This window comes from Lissotriton vulgaris, chromosome 1_1, assembly GCF_964263255.1.
Source record: "Lissotriton vulgaris chromosome 1_1, aLisVul1.2, whole genome shotgun sequence".
In the NCBI taxonomy this organism is placed as follows: Eukaryota; Metazoa; Chordata; class Amphibia; order Caudata; family Salamandridae; genus Lissotriton; species Lissotriton vulgaris.
The window spans coordinates 91,999,245-92,025,599 of record NC_141685.1 but is presented as its reverse complement, the minus strand read 5'-3'; the positions used below and the strand labels follow the sequence as shown (position 1 = coordinate 92,025,599).

The 26,355-nt window shown below is 51.0% G+C and overlaps 1 protein-coding gene across 2 annotated transcripts in view; it reads right to left on the bottom strand.

Moving 5' to 3' along the window:
• The window catches only part of LOC147737516 (uncharacterized), a 56,084-nt gene that overhangs the window by 14,549 nt on the left and 15,180 nt on the right, over window positions 1-26,355 (bottom strand). The window contains exons 2-3 of one of the 2 annotated variants that reach the window (XM_086933553.1): window positions 14,591-14,641; window positions 13,326-13,444 (exon numbers count right to left, since the gene is read on the bottom strand). The gene's annotated coding sequence lies outside the window, so the exon portion shown is untranslated. The remainder of the gene's footprint in view (window positions 1-13,325; window positions 13,445-14,590; window positions 14,642-26,355) is intronic. The other variant, XR_015299257.1, reaches the window with a different exon arrangement.

Sequence of the window (26,355 nt, the reverse complement as noted above, 5' to 3'; positions counted from 1 at the left end):
TCCCCAACGCTCCTACCCCCGCACCTTCATTTTCCATAAGTTCTCCTGACCCTGGCCACTGTAGTTTTTAGGACCCACTTTTCCAGCTGCTTAGTTCCCCCTAGTTTGACCTTTTTTATCCCCTAGTATACCTTCCTCACCCATGGATCCTCCCAGGATGATTAAACGTTTCATCTCAACAAAATTGCCCTTGACTTCCAGTAAGTTCTTGTTTACCACTGCAGAAGATAACGACTCCTTAATCTTCGGCAGTCAATCTACTAATTCCAGAGTACTATACCTATTCTGGTGGTGGAACATATCAAGCAACAAGGGGCTATTTGGGACCCATTCCAGTTGACATTTCCTAGCAGGGGATTGCCTCCCTGGGTTTCCTTGCCCTCCCACTGTATCCCCCCCTCCTCTTGTGTGCTAAATGAGCATTACTGTGGGCACCCGGGTAGAAATACGTTAATGGAAGTGATTTTATTAACATTTCTGGGTCGTCTGTCTCCAAATTACATATATATGCTTGACTGTCCAACTGTTCCTGAAATTAATCACAATACAGTCCCCGTCTATGTTTTTCCCTCGAGGCCCCACCCAATCCACTCGTCTTGCGAATAGAATTTCGTTAGATCCCCCGTTTGGAAGGGGTTTGTTGTAGTTTAACCAGTGGATGCATTTGTTTTTGAGGTCTCTATAGTCCTCCAACTTTCCCAGGCTCAGGGAGGGGACCCCTGCAAGGACCACCACATAGGGTATTGACTCTGGGGGCAAATCTAGACGAGACAGCAGGGGCCAATTCGCACCCTGTGACCTCGTCCTTTGTCCCATATTTGTTGCCTGTATAGGGTTATGTTCAGAGCTACTAGCCCCCAAGCCCCTCTTTCCTCCCCCATTCTTTGTATTTACCGGGGCATTAGGTACGACTAAGACAGGCTGAATAATTGGGTTATCGTTCGTTGGACCTATTTGAACTGGTGTTGCCCTTTCTGCATTTGTAACCACCGGAATTGTACTCCGGGTGCCTACCCTAATAAGACCAGAAGGTCCCATGCCGCTACTAGCGGGTTCCACAACCCCTAAGCCCTCCCCTCCCTGTTTTGGTAAACATAGTGATTCAAGGCGAGATAGTCTTTTCTCAATAGAGTCCAGTCTTTCATGGATCGGGAGGCAGGACTCTATAAAAATCAGTTCCATTTTAGCCCAGAAGTCCCCCCTCTCTCTTGAGGTGAGATGTTTTCATTGACATCTATGGGCAGCGACTCGTCCACTAAGGGCGGCGGTCCATGAGGTACAACAACAGGTGGTTCATTTTCCATATTAACCAGTTTTTGCATTTTCATTTTCTTGTTCATTAATGCAGTTCCCCCAGGTTTTCTTTTAACTACTTTGCCGGGCACTTTGTTAATAGCCCCTAGATTAGTTTCCATAGCCAACCGGATTGACTGTCCCGGTCAAGTAGTTCCTGGGCTTTGAGAAAGTATAGATGGGTCTCTTGTTGGTGGTGCCACAATGACTACTTCTGTCAGTTGATTGCCCTCTCCAGTCGGTCTAGCAAATGCAATATCAGCCACAGTGTGTATTGCAGGTGGTGGCGTCACAGATAAAGATTCTGGTATCGGGGATTGTACCTTGGCTAGTTGCCCCAGTGATGACCGTTTGTTGAAAATTGGGTCCGTGGATAACCTTCTCTCTGTTAGTTCAATTTCACGTTGCAACATGGACGTTGCCCTGGTTAGGAATTGGTCAATTGTCCCTACAACACTTCCAGTGGTAGACTTTCTCCCCTTCCCAGCACCATTTAAAGCCATGATCACGTTTAGTTGTTATACAGTATCTCCAGGCTTTATTGCCCAAGCAAAATTAGTCGATATCAGTGGGATTTACTCAGAGACTTTGTGGTACAAATATAACACACTGACCTTGCTGTGCAATTCTGCATGGGAAGTCAAAGAGGAGGGCCCGCCCCGTCCTTGGTCGTGCTTGGACGGGCTCAGACGGGCCCGCCCTTGGCCCGGGCTTCACCCGGCTCGTCCCGCGGAGCGGGTTATGCGTCTGATTAAATACAGTGCAAGTCGTGTCTCCAAAGGGTGTCTCTCAGCCCCGCTGGCTTGTGGGGAGCGTGGTTCTCCTCCTTGCGTATCCCCCTCTGCTGCTGCTGCCGGTAGGTTTTGCCCACAAAGTACGAGGTATTTGGCTTCCACTTGGGCAGGTTGTGTCTCCAAAGGGCGTCTCTCAGCCCCGCTGGCTTGTGGGAAGTGTGGTTCTCCTCCTTGCGTATCCCCCTCTGCTGCTGCCGGTAAGTTGTGCCCACAAAGTACGAGCGTTTCCTGCGGAGTGGGAAACGCGAGAGGTATTTGGCTTCCACCTGGGCAGGGCGTGTCTACTAAGGGCGTCTCTCAGCCCCGCTGGGTTGTGGGGAGCGTGGTTCTCCTCCTTGCGTATTCCCCTCTGCTGCTGCCGGTAAGTTTTGCCCAAAAAGTACGAGCGTTTCCCGCAGAGGTATTTGGCTCCCACCTGGGCAGGGCGTGTCTCCAAAGGGTGTCTCTCAGCCCCGCTGGCTTGTGGGGAGCGTGGTTCTCCTCCTTGCGTATCCCCCTCTGCGGCTGCCGGTATGTTTTGCCCACAAAGTACAAGCGTTTCCCGCAGAGCGGGAAACGCAAGAGGTATTTGACTTCCACCTGGGCAAGGCGTGCCTCCAAAGGGCGTCTCTCAGCCCCGCTGGCTTGTGGGGAGCGTGGTTCTCCTCCTTGCGTATCCCCCTCTGCTGCTGCTGCTGCCGGTAAGTTTTGCTCACAAAGTACGAGCGTTTCTCGCTCCGCGGGAAACGCGAGAGGTATTTGGCTTCCACCTGGGCAGGGCGTGTTTCCAAAAGGTGTCTCTCAGCCCCGCTGGCTTGTGGGGAGCATGGTTCTCCTCCTTGCCCATCTCTCTCTGCTGCTGCCGGTATGTTTTGCCCACAAAGTACGAGTGTTTCCCGCGGAGCGGGAAACGCAAGAGGTATTTGGCTTCCACCTGGGCAGGGCGTGCCTCCAAAGGGTGTCTCTCAGCCCCGCTGGCTTGTGGGGAGCGTGGTTCTCCTCCTTGCGTATCCCCCTCTGCTGCTGCCGATAAGTTTTGCCCACAAAGTATGAGCGTTTCCCGCAGAAAAGAGGTATTTGACTTCCACCTGGGCAGGGCGTGCCTCCAAAGGGCGTCTCTCAGCCCTGCTGGCTTGTGGGGAGCGTGGTTCTCCTCCTTGCGTATCCCCCTCTGCTGCTGCTGCTGCTGCTGCTGCCGGTAAGTTTTGCCCACAAAGTACGAGCTTTTCCCGCTCCGCAGGAAACGCGAGAGGTATTTGGCTTCCACCTGGGCAAGGCATGCCTGCAAAGGGTGTCTCTCAGCCCCACTGGCATGTGGGGAGCGTGGTTCTCCTCCTTGCGTATCTCCCTCTGCTGCTGCCGGTATGTTTTGCCCACAAAGTACGAGCGTTTCCCGCAGAGCGGGAAACGCAAGAGGTTTTTGGCTTCCACCTGGGCAGGGCGTGCCTGCAAAGGGCATCTCTCAGCCCCGCTGGCTTGTGGGGAGCGTGGTTCTCCTCCTTGCGTATCCCCCTCTACTGCTGCCGGTAAGTTTTGTCCACAAAGTACGAGCGTTTCCCGCTCCGCAGGAAACTCGAGAGGTATTTGGCTTCCACCTGGGCAGGGCGTGTCTCCAAAGGGTGTCTCTCAGCCCCGCTGGCTTGTGGGGAGCGTGGCTCTCCTCCTTGCGTATCCCCCTCTGCTGCTGCTGCTGCTTTGCCCACAAAGTACGAGCGTCATTCAGGATATAAGATCAATTTGAAGAAGTCCTTAATATTCCTGCTGGAGGCAGGGACCCTGCAGCTTTTTTGGGCGTAATCTGTCTTTCCTACTACCTCTTCTCTTTCTGACACTTTTCTGTCCACTCATCACTGCTCACTTCTTATGGGCCTCTTGCCCGTGTTCTTAGTGTTGTTGTTTTTAAAGGGTCCTGCGACTTCCCACAATAGACCAATATTGCTATACATAATGTGTCACGCGGCCCCCCCAACAAGGGTTGTAGGCGACATGCTGTGTTCAAGCTACTTTGCTACTGCTTCTCCATACTCTTGGAGACTCTCCTACAGTACACGGCCGGCCCTAAATAGGGTTGTGGGCTTAACGCTGTGTATATCTGGACCTGTGTTCTATTCTTTACCTACAAAATAAAAATAGATTTCAAACAACATACTTGGGCATGTTCATTACAAGAGAGCCACAGGCAGGAACATACTCACGGAATTAGACCGGTGTTGCAGGGATACCCCAAACTGGTAGGCGCTCTGGCTCTCCTTACTGGGCCGGGTGGCCCTATTTAAAGTGATAACCCTTCAGGGTCTCCTGTACATCGTGCCAAAAACGTCCTTTAAGATCCTACTGGACATTTTCTTTCAAAAGGTAGACTGAGAACTTCGGCTCTTGTTGTGCGATGGTGGTACTTCCCGCTGAGTACGCTGCAGAAGTGAGTTTATTAAGGTGGACCAGCAGTTCGGAGCATTCTCAAGTATTACTGGGCCACGCAGCTGGTGGCAGTAAACAACTGGGTTTTTGCGGACCGTGAGGATCCTGCTTACCGGGTAGATAGATAGGCCATGGGCAAGAGAGGTTAACTTACCCCGGTGCTGTATCGAAGAAAGTATGAGTGCACCCTACCAACTCATACCCAAACAGTGGTAAGGGTGTGGAGAGAGGCTACCAAGTATTTAGGCTGAGAAGGTAAGCTGACTGAAATTACTCCACTGAATGATGGTGATCTAATAAGTGCAACAGGAGTATTGCAAGGCTTCACAAAATGGGGATTGATTAGCTTAAAGCGGCCGAACGACGTGTGGAGGGGACAGGCACTTGTGTCCTTCACGATCCTACAACAAAAGTATAAATTAGGTGACTAAAAATGGTTCTAACATTTGCAGGTGGATCACGCTCTGCAAGGTCACATCTGGGAAGGGGATCAGTTGCCTGAAGAATCCCCACTGGAGGACCAGCTGCTAACTAATCCCTGACTGAAAAAGCAATCTCAACCATCTATAGGAAGTTGATCTACAATTCCCTGGATCCCTTGGGGACGCGGAGGGATGTGTGGGAGAGGGATCGAGGCACGCTTGTCTATGGCGATTGGGTTGAGGCCATTAAGGGTGCCAGGGAGGTTTCAATTAGAACTTGTTTTGGTCTAATTTAACTACAGATCCTACATAAGACCTATTACTCCAGAACTTTGTTGCACCAAATAGGGTGGGCAGCCACCTCTCTGCATAAGGTAATGTGAGGGGGGGCTTTCTTTAATGTGGTGTGGAGTTGTCCGGTAATTCAATGCTACTGGGTAGAGATCATGCGAATAATGTCCCAGGTCATGGGACTAGCGATCCCCATGGGGGCCAAATGGCACCTCCTGAATATCACAAGTGAGGTGACATGGCATAGTATTCACAGAATATGACTGGCCCTGGCATCAGCGGTTGGCAGCGTAATATTGCACGGGGTTAGGGAGCCAGCTCTCCCCCCCTAGGGTGGAGGATTGGGAAGCAGATCTTGATTGGTGTCAACGGGTGGACACAGGGTGTATCTCAGCAGGGGCTGCCCTTGTAAATGGGAAAAGATATGGGAGGGATGGTAGAGCTACCAGGCCATGTGACGCACCATGAAGTGGTGAAAGTTAAATATGTACCATTCTTGTGAGCTAGTTTTATGTAGTCGTATTTAGCCAGGGAGTGTCAGGACAAGCCAAGCTATGTTACTCACTCCATATTTGCAGACTTTGCCCTTTCGTTCTAATCACTCTCACTAATGTGCACCGTATTTTCGGTGTCAACACCATCGATTGAGCACTTGTTCAATAAAAAGAGCTTTTAAAAGTACCCGTGTCTTGGCAAGATAAGCAGCGTGCTGGTCATTTATTCAATCGAGTCTGTTGATCTATTGCTGAGTTCTGAGTTCAAGCTGGTCGACATTACAAAGCTGTGAATATTGTGACTGCTCGCCCTCGCTAACTTGAGAGTCAAGAACAAAAAAGGGTTTACTTGGTCAGTTTGCGCAGCATTACTAGGACAGGTCACATGACATCAAAGGAAAGTGACCTCAACCCAGTAGCCGCTGCCTATCCCGTCGCCCCGGAACTAGACTGAACAGAGAGGCGGCACTGAAACTCCCGTGCTTTGTCAAGCTGAAGCGTTTGGTCCTTGTATGCTTTTTAGACAGCAATCCAGTATGACATAATTTAACATAACCAGTAACTTGCTCAGCTGACATTGCAGAGATAAACCAATGCAACATATATAGCAGGTTTTTTAAAAAAAGGCTGAGTTAAGGTAAGGAACACAGCAGCGTCTTGTCATTTACTTATTCACATACAAGAAATCACATAGAGGCAGCATTCTAATTAACTCTCTTTTCTCCACTCCTCTATTTGTCAATTATCAAGACTATGGGTTTGATTAAAAGTCCAAAGGGTCCCCGACTTGTTAGAGATCTCTGCTGGCCCTGTTGCGCTCTCTGTTCCTTCAGAAGAGCAGCAGCCATGGTGGCTCCTCTGAAGGCACTGCAGGGGTGGTGAGCGGCTGCGTTGTTTCAGGCGGCCATTCACCAACTTGTGTGTTTTTCAAAAACAAGCTTCCAAAGCAGTAGTTTGTTTTTAAAAACCAATAACTAATCACCCTCGCACCCTAGGAACTTTCTCCCTAATTAATTTTCTCCCAGGAAGTGGGGTTCATTGAAAAAGAAATTCTCATCACGACTGCCAGGTATTCCCTGGTGGTCCTGAATAAGAGAAAAAATCATCAGACTGCTTGATCTAAAAAGGAATGGCCGTCCGATGTATTTAAACCAACGGCACCCAAGCAAGGCTCGACACATGACACTCCACCTGACTTGCTTTAGGTCAGGCAGACCATCCGTTTGTTGGACAGGATACTCAAACACGCTTGTGAAGGAGTACCCTGCTCACCAAACTCTAAATCAAGACCTCTATATTTTCTGTGTTATGCATATATCTCTAGGTCCGCTTCAATATGTCCATCAGTCTTTCTATGATGTACCTGTTGTACGAGTTACTTACCTTCGGTAACGATGTATCTGGTAGAGACGATTCTAGCCGCAGATTCCTTAACGTAGAATTATCCTCAGGCGTGAAACAGGATCTGGAAAACTTTTTGCCACAGCATCCCTGTGCGCTGGGGGGGCAGCATTACGCGACTCCGACCAGGCGTCGTCCGCGTACGTGACGTCAGCAAAGACACATAAGTCCCACCCCGGCGCGCCTACGTCAGTTTTGTTCGGAGAACTTTTCCGCACCACAACGTGGAGCCAGCAGAGAAACTGTGGGAGCATGGGAACAGTGTGTGAAACAGCAGAAAAATGGAAAAGAAGGAATTGTGACGAAGAACACAATAAGGAGCAGTGCCAACACTGCAGTACCCAAAAGCAGGGAAAGAAGAAAGAACAGAGCACAGCCCTGAGCAGCCACTCTGCCAGTATGAAAACAGTACCCCCTTAAGACAAGGATAAATATGCAAAATGTCATGACAACATGCAGCAGGACTACACCCCCGACCAAGACCCATCAAGGGGAGCCAGTTCCAAGACAAACAGGGAACGACAGACCTCCAAGGCAACCCCAGAACAGAGTGCGACAACCTCCCTAAGGGAGCCAGGGCAGGGCACGGCCAAATGACCCAAACCCAGAGGGTAGCAGAGGGGCCAGGACCCTCAGGAACAAGAGGGATGAAAGAACACCAGCCTCAATCCTGGAGCAACCAGAGCAGAGGGGCACAGGAGTACCTATAGACCCAGCCTCTACATTGCCAAGGAAGAGGAAGGAACAAAGCAAGACAACGTCTTGGCGAGAGAGCGAAAGACTGCACTCACTCATCATAGCCATCCACCGGGAGGCGAGTGCAGAAGGGCAAGCCAAAGGGTCCTCGCAGAACGGGGAGGAAGGGCGGGCCGTGAAGGAATCTACGGCTAGAATCGTCTCTACCAGATACATCGTTACCAAAGGTAAGTAACTTGTACATCTGATACAGACTACTAGCCACAGATTCCTTAACGTTGAATAGATACCCTAGCCATACCCTAGGGAAAAAAGGGTCTGCGGAAGGACCCCACCAGCCAGGGGACTAATCCAATGGACAGGGGACTAATCCAATGGACAGGGCGAAGAGCCCCGTCTTCCCAGCCCCCCACAAGCAGAACACCACCGAACCCAAGAGTGGAAGAAGAAGAAGAAAAAAGAAGAAGAAGAAAGCCTGTTCACTCTCAACAGAGGAACCAAGGGAAAGGTCAGGGAGGCCGAAGCACCCCATGCCCCTACAAGGCAACAGAGCTTCCATCCAATGCCAGGGCAAGGAAGAGGAAGAAGAAAAGCCTAGAGGGCCCAAGTAAACGATGAAAAAGAAGTCGAGCCCACCATAGACGGAAGGCAACAGATCAGACAGAGCTGCGCCGGCAGTAATGAGCCGCCGGAAGCAGGACGAACAGCCTGGGGCCCCAGGAGGACCGGGCAGGCTCCGCCTGACAAAGGGAGAAACACAGAACCCACCCAGCCTCCAGGACAGGAGCATGAGGGCGAGGAAATGCCCGGACACACTACTATGAGGGGTTCGCGCACACGACCCAAAGAAGCATCAGCAACATACATAAACACCATGGAGAGCAGAGACCCGAAGGCGACCATAACTCCCTAGTAGAGCGCAAGCTGTATAACAGCTACGACTACCCCACATAGGGTACGTTAAGTCCCAAGACATGGGATCCCTCTTTGGAAGAAACTTCCGCAGCAGAGGAAAAAACGAGGGGAAAAGAAAAACCCGCAGAAGGCTTGTCAAGCAGCCCAAGAGAAAAACAGAAGGCCTAATCTCAGGGCCAATTCTGTGCAGATAACTCAAGCAAAAATACACACAGTCAACACAGGGCAGACCAGCAGCCAACAAAGCCACAGTCTCAGCAAGGAGGACTCGAGTGGCCATAAAACCCACTTCACAGCCAGGGCAAACTGCCCAAAAGTAGGTCCAAGAACCAGATCAACTCAGCAGTCACTGAGGAGGAGGAGAAGGAATAGGAGAAGGAGGAGGATGGAGCCCTGCCAAGAACCTCTGGATGGTGGAGTCTGCCGGGGCATGGAATAACAGAGTGCCACCGAATGGAAGATCAACCAGCCGCTCCCGAACATTTTCAGGGAACACACTGTCCCGAAGCCAAGCATGCCGACGGAGGGCGACCGAGGTAGCCATGGCATGGCCCAGCACTTCCGAGATGTCCAGAGCGGAGCGGAGAATAAACGCTGCTAGCTCCCGGCCATCCAACGCATGATGCCGTAAGTCGACCTAAACAGTCTCCTGTGAAGCGGCGAATCCCATGGACTCAGCCGAGTCCCAAAAAGAAGAGGTGGCCCTAGCCAACACACATAAGGTGTTAAGGGCCCGCAAAGCATCGCTGGTCGAGGCGAACATGTTGTGTCCCCAAGAGTCCAGCCAGCGGGCCTCCCACGATGGCGGAGACAACAGTGGCGGCAAGGAGGGAAAAGAAGTCTGCAAAAGTGGACTGGAGGCAGAGGGGTGGAGGGAAAGACACGCCGGGTCACGTGGCGCTGGAAGGTGCCGGTGCAGGAGGTGTTGGAGCACCGGATCGCCTGTGGCGGGACGCCCCAGGTCTCCATCAGGGAACAAAGGAGCGAACCCTCAAAGGGTAGCAATAGCTCCCTCCCACCAGAGCCATGGTGGAGAACCTCCAAAAGATGGTCTGCCGGGAAATGAGCAACCGGGTCACCCATGCGCAGAAATCCCAGAGCCGTGGACACTGCGTGAGCGAAGGCCGCACCCGCCTCCGTAGGGCCCCACAGTGGAGGAAGCAGGTCCTCTGTGGGCGACGGCTGTAAACTAAGGCGGCCGTCACCGAAGCCAAGCGGGGCGGGCAAATGCCAGACCTGGAAGTTAGAAGGAGGAACCGAAGAGTGGGGGACCTGTTGCACCTCCGGGAAACACCGCGGCCTCAGGAATGGCGGGGAGCCAAAGAGGTTTGACCTAAACTTCTCAAGGGACCAAACCACAGCAAAGGTGTCCATCTAAATGGCACTTCAACGCTATTACCTGGGGATTAGCCTTCTACTGATGAAAGCCAGTGGATGATCTTGACCGTGGTCATGTTTTTGGGATAGCACTGCTCCTACACCATGTTCAGAGGCATCGGTCTGCACAATGAATTGCTTGACATAATCCAGGGAAGCCAAGGAAGGCCCTCACTTGAGTCTGGGTAGTTGGAGCCACCCAGTCCAGAGTGGTCTAGATCTTGGGTTGCAAAGGTTGAACCTGGCCTCCACTAACAAAGTACCCCAAGTATGCAACCTTTCCCTGCCTTATCTGGCACTTGAATGTCTCGATAACGAGGCCTGCACTTCTCAGAGCCACTGGTGCTTTCCTAAGGTGGATCAGGTGATCCTGCCAGGTGGAGCTGACAGCAATGTTGTGTAGATATGCTGCACTCAAGGATTCCAATCCAGCAAGGCTTAGTTCACCAACCTTTGAAAAGTGGCAGATGCATTTTTCAAACCAAAGGGCATTACAGTGAACTGATAACACCAATCTGTGGTTGGAAATGCAGATATTTATTTTGCTCCTGGAGTCGTCAGACCTATCAGCCAGTACTCTGATGTGAGATCAAACTAGCTGTCGAAGAAATGGTGCATGCCACACAACTAAGTATTGAGCTGACACCCAAATGCTTTTTATTAGGCCTCTTTAGATGCCAGAAGGGCGCAAGATAACCTATACATTTGGTCAGTCGCCTATGGTAATGGTATGACGTAGAATTGCAATCACATGGCTGCCCCAGCATGCCCCAGCAATTGCGCTCTGTCATAGAGATGGGCCTCTTCTTCTACGGCGGACGCTTCTATCTCGTCTTGGTCAGATTCTACATTTTAGGGTAGAGTGGACTGCGCACCGAGGGGAACCTGAAGAGCGGTTTCGGAGTGCAGTAATACACATCCAAACCCGTTTGGGGAAAAAAAAAATCTAACAATGCAGTCGATGCCCATGCGCACTATCACCAAAAGGTGGAGTCACCTTACCTTGTGACTGGAAAGACTTCTTCAAAGGAAAATAACTTGCAAACATCCGGACCCAACACAAGATGGCAGGAGTATGTAAAGCATGTGCATCTACAGCACACGAAAAGAGGATTAATGGCCCCAAATCCCTGCCGTGGTATCTGGTCATGTTGTGGCTGAGTGTGCCATGTGATGTGGCAGGCTATAGTGCTTGGTGTGATTTGGTCATTTTTGACAAGGTGGAGAGCTGAACAATTAGGCAAATTTTGATTTTCTTTGTTTTTGGGATCGTGTGAAATAGTGCGGTACCTACCGTATGATGTATGTAAATAAATTATATTGCTATTATACGGTAAGGATGTGGGGGTGAGTGTTATTAGGGCCAAAGCCTTGATGATTATATGCAGAATAACAGGTCTGGGAGGTCACTACTGACTAGGGCAGGCTAGCAGCTGCACAGGCCTTGGGCATTGATCCTATTGAGGATAATATGTGACGGGCCACTGGTGACTGGAGCTGGCTAGCAACAACGCTGGCCTCTGGTATTCATTACAAGCAGGGTAACAATTCATGTCAATATTGACTAGAACTGGTTGGCAGTAGAGGTAACCTCTGGTTTTGAATATTTGCAGGATTTAAGGTACAGGGGTCACTACTGACTGGAGTTACTTAGCAGGATAATAGGTCTCAGGGAGCCAATACTGACTGAAGCTGGTTTGTATGATCACTAGTCCCAAGGTGCTACTAATGACTCAAGTTGGCTAGAATGATAACCTGCAAAGTTACATGATTCTTTTAGGGCCCAGAACCCTTTTATTTAGTGATGTCCATCTGCACACTTTCCTGCATCTTGTAGTAAATTGAACATTGACAAACAGAAGTGTTATTTCCAGAAACAGTGAATTCTGAAGCTTGTCTGTGTATCTTTTATCTGCACCTCACGGACTCTGCACCTCACGGACTCCTCACATTACTCTCGAGAGAAGATCCTGCCTCTTACTCATTAGTGTCGTTTCAGTAACTGTTTCTATCATGTGTTCAGGTTTCATTGACTTGTATTAGGAGAAAAGTGTATAAAAATACATGGGGAGCATTAGCATTATATACTCCAACTTGCTTTAGGGTGGATGCTCTCATCCATTGCAAAGACAATTGTGACTTGTTAGTTTGTTTGACCTTTTGCTATTTTTGCATTAAATTCATAATAGATTTGTTGGCCTCCAGGTGTGTTGTGTTTTATTTTACAAATCACAAGAGATGACGAGGAAAATGACAGTCCAGTATACACATTCTTCATATAATTCAACTCACAGTATACTGTTCTGGAGGTTCAGTCCCATAGACATTATCTCTAACTGAACACAGGCACCCTAGGAAGCATGTGCTTTTCAAACCAGGTGCCGTCTGATGCGGCGTCTTCGCTATTGGATAAGTCAGTTTGTCCAGAATTTTAGGAGGGTTGCCGTATGTAGTGCACTCTGTTAGACAGCGCTCACCTGTGGTAGTAAGATGGTACTAGGCACCTTATCACCTATGCACGGTGCAGGGCTTTGAGTTACAGAGCTCCTTACGCTGTGGAGAAGATTAGGTCACATTTACCCATTTTCCCATATTTGGTCCTTATGAAATGCCAACAGATTGCTCCATGACTACACAAAGAATGAAAAAAGTTGACCTGAAGTATAGACCCCAGCTTAACAGCAGGTCCATAGGTGCACGACACTTTCACACAGTGATAGGGGCCATTAGTTCCTCAATTTCTTTGCCACCGTTTTTAATCTCAACATGGACCAGGATGATCACATTAACTATATTGTGGCAACTGGTCGATAGTTGATCTTATATTCAGACTTTCACCAATCTCACATCTTATGACACAACATCCTCTGTCCTCTTATGCTTATCCGGCGTACTTAATAAAAGATCTCCGACAAAGTGCCCTCTTGTGGTGCCCGCCAGGCATTGTAGCGCCGGCCTGGTGAGGAGTATAGCCCAATGATGAAGCAGGTCACCTTCAGGTGAGTGAACGCAACTTGTCTTAAAAGCATATGCTTCCTAGGGTGTCTGCGTTCAGTTACAGATAATGACTCTGGGACTGAACCTTCGGAACAGTATACGGTGATATGATTGTGTTTTATTTTAACAAATGTACATAGCAGATATTGGCCCTTCCTTGTTTCACAAAAATGATCGGATACCTGCCTCAGAGCGCACTTCTTACAGACGAGTATGGGGTTATCATGTTGCTGCTACAAGCTCCTTACCTGTGTGAGTGATCGGGAACGATGCAGGGGGCACACCCAATCCAGCCACATGTGGAGATCAATGACAAATACTGAAGAATTAACAGAGCTTCCAAGCTGGTGACCATTACTTAATTGACCTTCAAAATAAAAGACACGTTTTTAGTATTCTGGTGACTCATGACCATAAAAAACAAATGTTATAAATTCAATATTGTGTCAAATACTTAAAAAAATTAAACTGGATATGCTGAATCGGATGTTGCGCCAGGTCATGTGTGACACCCTCCACCACTATTGCTTATGGGACTTGTAGTTTTGTTTTTCTCATTAAAAGGATGGGCTCTAAAGTCCCAGTGTTCTAAGCGATGTTGATCAAAATCAGAGGCCTGACGGAGGATGAAGCATGACACTGCTCTGCTTAGCAGTGAGATGACTGACAGTTCCCCAGCCCTTCCATTCTTTGACAGACAGAGGCTCGTCGGCCGTTCATATTTATTTGCAACGACAAAGAAACTTTTATTGCAGCTTCTGTCAACTGAAGAGATAAAACGCCTAGGCATGTTTCATTAACTACATGAACAATCAAGAACATGAGTTTCTGGAAAACTATCAAGCACCCAATCGGAATCAGCCGCCCTTCACACCCAGGAAATCCTACTTGTTGGCAGGGTGCTGCCTGCCACTATATTGCAGGTTACTTCCAACATAATCTGATTTATACATACATACTCCAGGGTGCTGCCAGCTATCGGGTGTACACACAGCGGTCTGGAACCACTCAGTAAGGAGGTAAGCTCTTCATTTCATCTTAAGCCCATAGGTTACATTCACAGCCAGATGGGTCCGGAGAACTTTATCTGCACTTTAACTGCGCCGAGTAGATAGACGTAGCACATCATAGTCTGTGTTGTCTGATGGGTGATGCCTGGCATCTTATTATCGTTGGCGGATGGAAGAAGCTCTGATAAGAGCTACTACAAGGAGAGCAGAGAAACAGGACCACAGATCGCCACAGAGTGACAACTGCCCAGAAGCTGAAGAAAGAACTCTGGAACAGCAAACCTCCTCTACCCTGGAGATTCTCCTGGGTAAGCAAATGATGGTAATGAAATGCAAACTGCAGCATTAAGATCACACACTACAGCATCATTCCCTTTAAACCAAAGGTAACAGCCTACAAGAAAAAACTAAACAAAAAGCAACAAAACTAGAAAATGCATTTCCAAATGCTGCAAAAGAGAAACAGTTAATACAATTGAAAAAATATTAAACTTTGTTGGTACCTTAGTAATGTGCTTCCTTCTTGGCTTCACTCCATCTGCAGCAATAACGCTCTGAAAGGAGAAAATACTGCTGTGAGGCTCAGAGTCTTCAGTGTTACTGGTCTCAGTCACGAAGACTGTGATGTCGGAAGATAACTTTCTCTTATTTGGCTTCATAGATCCACCAGTCATGCCATCGCTTTTAGCAGACACGCTACTGTCAGCAGCATCACAACTTCAGGCAGACCAGCAATGCGGATCTCACCACTCACATTGGGTGAATATTAATAAGTACGGTCTCGGCTTACCAAGCAGAACAAAATAATCGGGTCTCATAACCATACCTAGAGCCACAGCTAGCTCTGCCGCCACTCGAGCAAACCCAAACACCTCAGCACTTAAGCACCAGTCCCAGGGGAGACCATGTGTGAAGTCCTTGTTAACTTGCACCACTCCTGGGTCAGCACAAACAGCATCATGGAAAGCGTCTAACACTGCTACCACAAACATTCATCAACATCCAAACCCTCAACACCCAAACTACCCAAAAGTGGCTTTCTAGATAAGCAGCCAGCCCTGTAGTGTCTGTCTCTGTGTACTAATTTGATGCCAAAGTTGTAATTTTAAAAACAGCCTTAGCAACCTTACAGGGGCCTTACTGACACCATTAAGGTTTCAAAGCAAAGGACTGTGGTCTGTGAACTTTAAAAGATGCCTGCCCCCAGACCTCTTCTGGACAATAAGAACTGGTGAAACCATTCAGAGGAATTGGTATCATAAATCATGTAAGAGGGCAGTAAGCTCACTCCGTACCCTCAGAAAAACAGAGCGCACTCTTTGAATGAGAGGTACTGCCTGAGCTTTAAGTTTGATACAATGCTCAACCCATTCACTGGACCCACTCGAGAAACATAAGGAGAATGTAGTAAAGTATTCTTAATGTCATTGGCATCAAAATCTACATTAGATACAGGCATGTCACTCGACCAATCATTCCAGCGGACTAACAAAGTAATCCAGTATATATCGATATCCTGCTCACCTAAGGTGTGGGGATTTATACTGGAGCTGGTCGGCTGTTTCTCACGGCTCTAGTTTTATCAAAGGCTACATCACACAAAATCTTGATGGGTAGTCCTGAATCCGCCATTCCATTAACAGCATTGTACCAGCATGAACCATACACAAGGGACACATTACCTGTCACATGAAGGTGGAACTATGGAATCAATTGCTAAAACGAAGTTATTCCCTCTGGGGACATGCTTCCTCGTAAACATCAATTGTACCGACTTTCACAGTGGTGCATACACTCATACTGCTTGAAAATGCCCCAACACTGCAACATTGTCCTTGATCCGGGCTTTTCCATTACTTCCCACGTGTGCCTTAAACCCACACCTGTAACAACTGCCATGATGAGCTTTCTGAGCCCAATTCCTTTTTGTTCGGTCTCTGGAGTTCACAGAACAACCCAGAGCAGTCCCAAGAATGCGACTCACTGGTGATGCGCCTTCCCCAGAGGTCAGTGTCTTAGATGAAAGCGTGGAGCGCTCTATGCTTTAAGGAATGTTCACCTCTCGGGGAGAGTTGGGTTCCTGCAGCTCAGTAATCTCTCCTGCAAATTCTTAGATAATCAGTTAAACACAAACTCGTCTCTGCTACATCCATCCCTTCTGTTCTCAAATTTTCTTGGGGCTGTCAAAATGCAAAGAGCTGCAATATATTTGTTTTAAAAAGTTGTGACGTTCAAGCGTGAAGCTTGGTTTATCTCTAAACTGAATTTTATAGCGGTTCTGTTCCCGCACAATACTCGTCCCATATTCCAAGTGCTTCAACCCTGGTAGGTTATCAACTGCCGATTTGCAGATAATTTCTAAAAACTCTCTGCTAGTTTCTGCAAGAAATTGAATTATTATTTGTGGTGAAAGAGATAAAATCACAACCCCTGTCAGAGTGAATTCTCAACGCCAATTAAAGTAACCTGGAGTCAACCCCCTGGTACCTAAGGCCCGGAACAGGCACGCTTAACTTAGGACAATATGTAAAATATGTATGCAGAAACCAAAACAGTAAAAGTCAAAATGCAAAACAATAAAAATAAAAAAACGAAATAGAAAAATAATGTAAAATGTAATGAACAAAATAACACTAAAATGACAAAACCCAATAAGCGGAATCTGAAATATGAAATGTAACGCTTCAAGTAGCGATAGCGCCAAGAATCACAAGGTGCCAATGATACTCCACTGTTGCGGAAGACCTAGGCATAAATTGATGGTGACCACGATGGAAGTCAGGTCGGATACACCAACCAGGTTCGTGCTGGTCAAAGATTTTACCTTTTGACTTTAGTCCTTTAAGTCTTCTTCCATAATCAAAGTGCACTTCTATAGCCCCCCAGGACCTCAGGGGAAGCACGTAGAGCCTCATATGGGCTCAGTCAAGGACCAACAGCCGGGACAAGTCCAGTCCATGCCTCTGGTCAGCTGGACAGTTGTAGCAAAGGCCTTTTTAGTGTTCTGTATCCTTGTAGGTTGAACACTACACAGCACATGGGCACATCTATTGTTAGTGCAGCAGGCACAGTGGCACCAGGGCTGAAGAAGGGGTAAGAGCTCACTGAATCCTACCCTATGCCCACAAAGGAGCAGCAATCATTAGAGAAGCAGGTGCAGGGAGGCTCACCAAGGTGCTATTCCCGTAATCAGATGTAGGATAGATATATAGGCAATCACCCGGCATACCCGACGAGACTACACGCTAGTACTTATCAAAGGCAATAATCCTTTCAAGATTTTATCTGACTGGATGCGATGGTGATTACCACCTTATTGATATTGCATCTCTTAATAAGAATAAGCGACTTGGTGTTCTTCAATAAGACTATTTCAATATGGATCGAAGGCATTAAATCAATCATGAATGTACCAAACTGATGCTACATTGATTGCCTATATATGAATACTACATCTGATTACATGCTTAGGTGAAAGAACATGGACAGTGGCCCTTTACTTCAGAGGCACTCATCAGTTCTATGCCCCTTTGAACTCAGATGGATACCTCTATCTACACTCTCCTGAGACACTGAACTGACCTACGGGGAACTCTTCTCCTCATCTGTGCAGCACCTAACCGTAACTTGTTCACAGATACATCCCAGGTGGCAGACAGTAACACCATGGCAAACAAAAGTGATCTGGCTCAGTACACCCCTTGGATCAGACTTTTGTTCCCAACCCAAGGTAAACTCTGTGAATTAAGACAGCAACCAACAGAGGCCCCTGACAGCTGTCAGCCGGCAAAAACATTGAAGACAAACGTGCCAATACATAGGTGAAGAGACCAAAGGTTTCCAAACAGACCATGCTAGCACTACCTCACATTAAAGGACACCACCTATGTGGAAATTGTATCTCATGCTTGAGCACCATCGAAGGAGATACATTTGAATACAGAGGCAAAAGTATCATACATGAAGAATTCACAAATTACAATAGTACCAACGTAATATATTGTGTAATATGCCCATGCCAGGTTGCATATGTAGGTAAAACAACTCAGGCAGTAAAAAAGAGGATCACTCAACACAGATGAAGAATTAAATGCAAACCCCAGAATGCACCCATGGTACAACATTACGAAGAAAAAAAGACATGGGACACAAGACATAAAATGGACAGTCCTAAAACACGTAAAAGGAAGTTGCACTGACTCCATACTATCGTGCTTCGAAGCAAAAACGATCCTACGTCTGGGCACAACCGACAATGGACTCAACGAGAAGAGCAAAATAATTCATTGCATATGAGGTGCCAACTACATAACGCACAGCACAAAATGCAGTAACATTCGTACTGATAGTTTTTCACTAGGTCCTGATGAATTGCCACTGATTCTCCAGACTATTAGGCAACAAACATGTCGACCCCTTAAGAGTAGAGCGCAGTTATCCCGAACCATTAGTTCAGAGAGTCACCACTCTTCTTTTTAACCAGGTGGGGAGCCAAACTTAATAAAAGTCAGTCTTTGCACTACCCAACCTGTTTTAATCACTTTCCATTACATCTCATCTACACTTTTAGGTCCCTTACCTCCACTGCACCAAACGGCATAGAACAAAAGTTCACCGCCTAAGAGGCCCTCTTTGGGTGCCAGTCAGGTCTTGCAGCGTCGACCCAACGAGGAGCAGGCCCAAATGATGAAGCATGGCACCTAGCTGGCTGGGTGTGTGAGGGCCCTAGTTCCGAAAGGAGGAATTCCACTCCTGCCGATTATTTTAAGACTTCCATTTCTCTTTGTGACAATACACGTTGTTGATCTCTCTTTACTTCTCTTGACCCACATAAGGAACTGCATACCCTCTTCTCTGGTATTGGCCTGGGCATGTATGCTCAAGAGCTCCAAGAAGTACTGCCGAGCCCTCGAGAGAACCGGGCGCAGAGACCCAACACCGGACAACATGACTGCCCTCAAGCTCGCCACCCGAAAACACCGCCAACTCATCCGCGCCACCAAGAAAACTGCATTCAAGGAACGACTGGACAACAACTCACACAACAGCAAAGAACTCTTCAACATCGTCAAAGAGCTCTCCAACCCCAACGCCGGAAACAACGACATCACCCCTTCGCAAGACCTCTGCAACTCCCTCGCCTCCTACTTCCACAACAAGATCGCGGACATACACAACAGCTTCAGCACTCAACCGACGAACACCACGACCGAACCACCGCCCCTCCCCCCACCACCCTCCACGCCTGGACTCCAATCAGCACCGAAGACACCGTCCGCACGATGAACTCCATCCACTCCGGATCTCCGACCGACCCCTGCCCTCACCACGTCTTCAACAAGGCCGACTCTGTCATCGCACCCCACCTGCGGGACATCATCAACACATCCTTCGACACCGCTTCCTTCCCGGAGAGCTGGAAGCACTCCGAACTCAGCGCTCTACTCAAGAAGCCATCGGCTGACCCCACCGACCTCAAAAACTACCGCCCCATCTCGCTGCTCCCGTTTCCTGCAAAAGTCATCGAGAAGACCGTCAACAAGCAGCTGGCCGCCTTCCTCGAGACGAACGGATCCCTCGACCCCTCGCAGTCTGGCTTCCGGGCCAACCACAGCAACGAGACCGCCCTGATCGCAGTCACCGATGACATCCGAGCGCTGCTCGACAACAGAGAAACAGTGGCCCTCACCCACCTCGACCTCTCCGCGGCCTTCGACACTGTCTGCCATCGTACCCTAGTACAACGCCTCAGCAACGTCGGAGTCCAGGAGAAGGCACTGGAGTGGATCATCTCCTTCCTCGCCGGAAGGACACAGAGAGGCCGCCTCCCTCCGTTCAGATCTGAAGCCACCGAAGTCATCTGCGGCGTCCCTCAAGGCTCCTCGCTCAGTCCAACCCTCTTCAACATCTACATGAGCCCCCTCGCAGACATCGCACGCCAGCACAACCTCAACATCATCTCCTACGCCGACGACACCCAGCTGATCTTTTCCCTTACCAACGACCCCGCCACCGCCAGAGCCAACCTTCACGAAGGGATGAAAGAGGTAGCCGAATGGATGAAGAACAGCCGCCTGAAACTGAACTCAGATAAGACGGAAGACCTCATCCTGGGATCCTCACCCGCCGCTTGGGACGACTCCTGGTGGCCCCCCGCCCTAGGCAGCGCACCCAAACCAACAGACCACGCACGCAACCTGGGCTTCATCCTGGACTCCTCCCTCTCCATGACCAGACAAGTCAACGCCGTCTCCTCGTTGTGCTTCAACATCCTGCGCATGCTACGTAAGATCTTCCGGTGGATCCCCACCGAGACCAGGAAGACGGTCACCCAGGCCCTCGTCACCAGCCGTCTGGACTACGGCAACACCCTCTACGCCGGAACCACCGCCAAACTCCAGAAGAGACTCCAGCGGATCCAGAACGCCTCAGCACGACTCATCCTGGACATCCCCCGCCGCAGCCACATCTCCGGACACCTGAGAGACCTGCACTGGCTCCCGGTCAACAAGAGAATCACCTTCCGTCTCCTCACCCACGCACACAAAGCCCTACACAGCCAAGGCCCAGGATACCACAACAGCCGCCTCAACTTCTACGCTCCCAAACGCCAGCTTTGATCGACCAGCCACGCCCTCGCCGCCGTCCCCCGCATCCGTAGAGCCACCACAGGGGGACGGTCCTTCTCCTACCTCGCCGCCAAGACATGGAACTCCCTCCCCACCCACCTCCGCCTGACCCAGGACCACCTCGCCTTCAGGAAGCAACTCAAGACCTGGTTGTTCGAGCAGTAGCAGATCCCCCTCCCCCAGCGCCTTGAGACCCACTGGGTAAGTAGTGTGCTAAATAAATGCGATGATTGATTGATTGATTGACCTTCCAAAAGCCCTTCTGTCCCCCTCTTGTTGATGAACATGAGGGTATTGCCTCCCTACTGTCAATGTTCAGCTGGAACCTTCCTCTGCGCCCTCCGTGGATGCTGCTCTCCCGCCCGCTCTTAACATTCCTTGCATCGCACCCTTCATGCGCGCACCCCCCTCCTTGCGCCTCACGCTCCCAGCCCCCCGCACCCCTCCTTGCGCCTCACTCTCCCAGCCCCCCTCCTTGCGCCTCACTCTCCCAGCCCCCCGCCCCCCTTCTTGCGCCTCACTCTCCCAGCCCCCGCCCCCCTCCTTGCTCCTCACTCTCCCAGCCCCCGCCCCCCTCCTTGCGCCTCACTCTCCCAGCTCCCCCACATCCCCCCTCCTTGCGCCTCACTCTCCCAGCCCTCCGCCCCCTCCTTGCGCCTCACTCTCCCAGCCCCCACACCCCTCCTTGTGCCTCACTCTCCTAGCCCCCCTCCCCCTCCTTGCGCCTCACTCTCCCAGCCCCGGGTCCCCCCTCCTTGAGCCTCACTCTCCCAGCCCCCCACCCCCCTCCTTGCGCCTCACTCTCCCAGCCCCCCGCCCCCCTCCTTGCGCCTCACTCTCCCAGCCCCCCGCCGCCCTCCTTGCGCCTAACTCTCCCAGCCCCCCCGCCCCCCTCCTTGCGCCTCACTCTCCCAGCCCCCCCGACCCCCACTCTCCCAGCCCCCCGCCCCCTACTCTCCCAGCCCCCCGCCCCCTCCTTGCGCCTCACTCTCCCAGCCCCCCCCTCCTTGCGCCTCACTCTCCCAGCCCCCCGTCCCCCCTCCTTGCGCCTCACTCCCCCAGCCCCCCACCCCCCCTCCTTGCGCCTCACTCTCCCAGCCCTCCTGCCCCCCTCCTTGCGCCTCACTCTCCCAGCACCCCGCCCCCTCCTTGCGCCTCACTCTCCCAGACCCCCGCCCCCCCATCTTGCACCTCACTCTCCCAGCCCCCCACCCCCCTCCTTGCACCTCACTTTCCCAGCCCCCCGCCCCCTCCTTGTGCCTCACTCTCCCAGCCCCCCGCACCCCCTCCTTGCACCTCACTCTCCCAGCTGCCATCCCCCTCCTTGCGCCTCACTCTCCCAGCCCCCCCACCCCCCTCCTTGCGCCTCACTCTCCCAGCCCCCCTCCCCCCTCCTCGCGCCTCACTCTCCCAGCCCCCCGCCCCCCTCCTTGTGCCTCACTCTCCCAGCCCCCCGCCCCCTCCTTGCGCCTCACTCTCCCAGCCCCCAGCCCCTCCCTTGCGCCTCATTCTCCCAGCCCCCCTCCCCACTCCTTGCGCCTCACTCTCCCAGCCCCCCGTCCCCCCTCCTTGCCCCTCACTCTCCCAGCCCCCCTCCCCCCACCTTGCGCCTCACTCTCCCAGCCCCCCCGCCCCCCTCCTTGCGCCTCACTCTCCCAGCCCCGCACAGCCCCTCCTTGCGCCTCACTCTCCCAGCCCCCCTCCCCCCTCCTTGCGCCTCACTCTCCCAGCCCCCCCGTCCCCCCTCCTTGAGCCTCACTCTCCCAGCCCCCCACCCCCGCTCCTTGCACCTCACTCTCCCAGCCCCCCGCCCCCTCCTTGCGCCTCACTCTCCCAGCCCCCCGCCCCCCTATCTTGCGCCTCACTCTCCCAGCCCCCCACCCCCTCCTTGCACCTCACTCTCCCAGCCCACCCACTCCCCTCCTTGCGCCTCACTCTCCCAGCCGCCCTCCCCCGTCCTTGCGCCTCACTCTCCCAGCCCCCCCGCCCCCTCCTTGCGCCTCACTCTCCCAGCCCCCCGCCCCCCTCTTTGCGCCTCACTCTCCCAGCCCCCGCCCCCCATCTTGCGCCTCACTCTCCCAGCCCCCACACCCCCTCCTTGCGCCTCACTCTCCCAGCCCCCCGCCCCCGCCTTGTGCCTCACTCTATGTGAGAAGTTGGCCTGATATGTAGTGTTTCCAATTCTGGAACCACTGGGTATCAGTCCAAACAAACCCCAAAGATGTCAGGTTGTAAGTCAACCTTGTAGACAAGCTATCCTAGTGGTAGCATGGACTAAGCAGCCTTAAAGGCTTAACTTAAGAGGTCGTGTTAAGCGAGCTGTTTTACCACATACAATCCTGTAATCAAATGAAAGGACACCACACAAGTATATATTATAAAAATATATGTATTTATTTCTAAATTACTCCCCAGTACTCTTTATGAGGAAAGGGGCACAAGCGTTAAATCAAAAGCACTGTTACACATATAAAGTTGGCACAATTATGGCTGAGGGCGGGGGGCCACTCAGACCATATACTAAATAAATGGTATAAGGAACACTTATCGAACAATGGTTAGGCCTAGGGCCTAGAGATTCGCTGGGAGCAGTCGGGACTAGCAATGATGAAGTCGGGAGTAGCCCACAGGAGACGGGTGCAGCACGGAAAGTGCGGCGCGCACCAATGTAAAGTCAATGGTGCGTAAAAGTTGGATAAAGTGAATTAAATGATACTTCCGCTGAACCTAGGAACACAAAACTTTAGACACAGACCCTAGAGGTGTGTACCAGTGTATGGACACCGGCGTTGCAAAGTTACCTCACCCACAGGCCGTGGGTGCACAGGGTCGAAGTGGCGTCGGGTTCTGTCACGCAGGTTCTTGGTGCTTGAAGCTGTTGCAGCTGCAGGCGCTGTGAAGCAGAAGTGTCCGGTGCGATCCAAGGGTGGATCGAAGTAGAAAAGTACCTGAAAGCAGAGGGGACAGAGTCTGGGTCACTCAGCAGTGACCAGGGTGGAACCAGGACGGAACCAGGCAATGTCGGGCGCAATCAGGCGGTTGTCGATAGGCTTCTCTCCGCTGTCACGTGGGCTCTGGGGCATCTGCGACGTCCAGGAGCAGGTCACGATCTGTCCCACGTAGGCTCTCGCCGTCAGCACCGTCGGCTTCAAGATTGCAGCAAACAGCACTTGGCAAAAGCAATCCACGCAGAACCGGGAGATTGCTTATCACTCGAACCAGGAGGGTCAGAGTGGGTGCTCCTTTTCACAGGAGCTGGTGCAGGTCTGGAGCAACCAGAAAAGCAAGTCGTATTTCGAGTTTCGTCGGCACAGGGGCCACAAGCCAGCTGGCAAGTGACCGGGCCAACGCGTCGAGCGCACACAAGCAGAAGGGCCCCACGCAGCACTCGTCGAGTGTGGAGGGGTGAGCTTTGGTGCAAGTGGAGCTCGGGGCTGGGGCTTCTCAAACCCCGGTGTACAGCTTCGAGGGTCACTCGTGGGCTGCACGGTCAGCGTCTCGTGGCCTTTTCAAGATGGCGTGCCCCACGCTTCCGGTCGCCTCCACGGGTCTCAGCTCTGCAGGGACTGTGGATCGGGCAGGTAGAAGGCAGGCAAGCTTGATCTCGTCGATCTCTGTCGCTCGAGTTCCGGCGGGAACTGCAACAAAGCAAGGGTCGAGGGCTGGATGGTGCCTGTTTGCACAGGGTGGTCACTCCTTGACCACAAGGGAGATTCTTCAGTCTTCTCACGTCGTGTAGAAAGTCGAAGGGTCCAGATTTCGTTTCTTATGTTTCTTCAGGATGATCTGAAGTCCGTTGGGACTGCTCCCCCTCTTATTCGAATCTAGGGGGTTGGACATCCTGCTAGGTCCCCTCCTATGGGTGGGACCCAGGAAGGGGGTGGTTACACCCCTCTCCTTTGATCCTGGCCGCGCTGGGACAGGGGCTGGGAGGCCCCAGAACCGGTTTGGCCGGATCCTGCAAGGGGCAGCCTTGTGCTCCCCAGGCAGTGTCTGGTTTCTTTGAAACCTCCCTACTCCAATCCACTATCTCCTGTCTGGGGTGGTTTGACACCGCCCTGTGACAGGAAACTCTTTGTCCAGGCCTCCTCTGCCGGGTTTCGGTCAGCAGCAGGAGGCCAGACCCGTGTCTGTGGCAGGGGCATCCATTTTGTGGATCTGAGGCTCATTTTAAATCAACCGCGTTTCAGTAAAGTAACATGTCTTCTCCCTCTAGAAGGGTGGAATGCTACCCCCGTCGCCAGAACTGGCGAGGGGGTAGTATTCCAATTCGTATGACACCTTACACGACATGTTTTGATAAAGCCAAACCAAAGTTGCTATATAACCGCGAGGATTATAAGGCGCTTAAGAGTATATGGTATGGCATTATCCCGGATCAGCTTAGGGAGTTGTTCCCGACAGCTGCAGACAGGCTCAGCTCATGCCAGAGCTCCATCTCACATAAAACCACGCACTCTGCCTCCAGGATTGATGAGGCCTTCCATAGGAGTGACTCACAGGCTATATATGTGTCCAGATATAGGTTTAGATATAGGTATACTATATCTAAGCAAGGGGTGATTACACCCACTTGCCCCAGCTGAGTGATCAGCCAGTTGTGTCAATTTAAGAACCAGCCAGGGGTGGCAAAAGCTATGCTTCAGCCCCTGGTAGGCCTTGGTGGCACCTATGCCCTGAGCACCTATAGTGCATGGTACAGGGGCTGACAAGGAGTCCATTTCCAATTGTGGTATGTACCTATAGCACATGTATTATAAATTTAGAGAGAGAACAGCCGGCTGGGGGTCTGATTAGCAGGCCCACAGCCTCAGTAAGTCGAAAACCAGTGAAGCAAAAAGCAAAAATTGGGGTGACCATAGGATAGCAGACCCTACTCTCCTACATAACCCCCCCCCAAACGCAGGGACATTAAACTTAACCTTGACCAGATAAGTCTTCATGTTCTAAGTGGAAGTACCGGGAGAGACCATCTGCATTACCATGGTCAGTCCCTGGGCGGTGCTCCACTGTAAAGTCCATCCCCTGTAGGGAAATGGACCACCTGAGCAGTTTGGGATTTTCACCCTTCATCTGATTTAGCCACAAGAGGGGCTTATGGTCTGTCTGAATTAGGAAGTGAGTACCAAACAAGTATGGCCTCAACTTCTTCAGGGCCCAAACCACAGCAAAGGCCTCCCTCTCAATAGCTGACCAACGTTTCTCCCTGGGGGTCAGCCTTCTGCTAATAAAAGCAATGGGCTGGTCTTGACCATCTTGATTAAGTTGTGAAAGCACAGCTCCCACCCCCAACTCAGAAGCATCTGTCTGTACAATGAACTGTTTGGAGTAGTCAGGACTCTTCAGGATAGGTGCAGAGCACATGGCCTTCTTCAGGTCATCAAATGCCTTTTGACAGCTAACTGTCCACTGAACCTTTTTGGGCATCTTCTTGGATGTCAAGTCATTCAATGGTGTCACAATGGACCCATAGTTCTTTACAAATTTTCTGTAATACCCAGTCAGGCCCAAGAAGGCTCTGACTTGTGTCTGGGTAGTTGGAGGAGCCCAGTCCTGTATGGTCTGGATCTTGCTCTCCAGTGGTTGAACTTGGCCCCCACCTACTAGGTGGCCCAAGTACACAACCTTGCTCTGCCCTA